General features: G+C 38.6%; 1 non-coding gene across 1 annotated transcript; it reads left to right on the forward strand.

Moving 5' to 3' along the window:
• Positions 1-1,163: 1,163 nt before the first annotated feature.
• On the forward strand, positions 1,164-1,269 carry LOC115872659. The gene has a single exon (XR_004047990.1). It is a non-coding gene; the product is annotated as a U6 spliceosomal RNA (small nuclear RNA).
• Positions 1,270-1,645: the final 376 nt, after the last annotated feature.

Raw genomic sequence — 1,645 nt, forward strand, 5'->3', positions numbered from 1 at the left:
AGTGCCAAAAGATGAGTCTCTCAAATTCAAAGGCACTCAAAATATGACTAAGAATTGTTGCCCCAAAGTAGTTGACTTTAATGAATGATGTGAAGAATAAAACTTCCAAGACCTTCATTTGCTGATGAGGCGTTAGTCAGAATGAGGCTTTTTACTCCAGTAAAGAGTTACAGTCTCAGAAACCCACAGGGGCAGTTCTACTGTGTCATAGAGGGTCACTATGAGTCAGAGTTGACTTGTGGGCCCTGAGTTTTTCAGTTGAGTTTTAGTGGTTGGTTGTCAATTTGAATAATAGTTGTATTAATTGGACTTCCTTGTAAGCATACAGATATTACTTTTTCAAAAACAGAAAAACAAATCTTGAAATGTTCTTTTAGATGACAGGCGAATGCTACACCATTTCTACTGAATTTGTCATTCCCTACATAGTGAATCATATGATTATCTGAGGCCAAATGTCCAATACTAATCTGTTTTAGCACACTAATACCTAGGATATCGATCTTTATGCATCCCATTTCATTTTTTGACAATTTACAATTTACAGGTTCATATGTTGTACATTTTCTGCTCCAGTTATTAATAGATGTACAAAATATGAACCTAGGAAAATTGGAGTAGAAAGCCTCTTCTTTCTCCTGAGAAGTGACTGGTAGTTTTGATCTGCAACTTCAAAGTGTAGCACACTATGCCATCACAGCTCCTGCACAATTAAAGCTAGTGATGAAGGAATTAAAGGATTCTACCAATCCCTTCTGTCTGAAATTGAACAAACATACACTCAAGATGCATTGATAGCTCTTGGCTATTGGAATACAAAAGTTGTAAATAAAGCAGAAGGAGCAGTAGTTGGAAACTAAAATTTGCTCTTGATCGTTCAATAGCTAAGGTAAAAGGAAGAAATGATGAAGTCAAAACATCGTTTTGTTTTGGAAGCCAAATGATGAAGTCAGAAAATTTCAAAGGGCAGGTCAAGAAGACAAATTAGAGTACTGTAATAAAATTTGCAAGGCTAAGCAAGTCAAAAAGGAAAAACTTCATCAGCATATCTCAAGTTGAAAGAATTCAAGAAGGAAAAAAAAAAAAGTCTCAAGTTGCAATATTGAAGGAGTCCAAAGGCAAAATATTGAACAATGCAGGAAACATCAAAAGAAGATGGAAGGGTGCACGCTTCAGCAGCACATAGACTGAAATTGGAACAATACAGAGAAGATTGGCATGGCTCTGTGCAAGGATAACACTAAAATTCATGAAGTGTTCACTAGATTTTCCCTCTTCCCTCTTCCCAGGAGGGATGAGGCAAGTGGCCTCTTCCTGCCAGTTTGATGCCTTCTTTGGCCTTTCCAGTCCTGCTCACGTCTCTGTTTTCAAAGTCCCAAATAAATCTCCTTCTCCATCTTTCTCTTTTCCCAAAGCATAGTGATGACACTAAGTCCGGACCAGCACCAAAGTGAAAGGTACCTGCTTGCTCTTGATTTTAGTCCTAGGTCCTAAGGTGGGGCAGAAATGTTTGTTGGACTGCAATGGAAAGTTGGCAGAGCACCTCAACTGCTACTGCACACTGGAATGGCCCCCATGTCCAGATGATAAATGCTGAGCTGTCAATATACATATGAGTGTGTGTGTGTGTGTGTGTGTGTGTGTT

This window comes from Echinops telfairi, unplaced genomic scaffold (assembly GCF_000313985.2).
Source record: "Echinops telfairi isolate 266 unplaced genomic scaffold, ASM31398v2 ScPeMD7_7429;HRSCAF=8467, whole genome shotgun sequence".
NCBI lineage: Eukaryota > Metazoa > Chordata > Mammalia > Afrosoricida > Tenrecidae > Echinops > Echinops telfairi.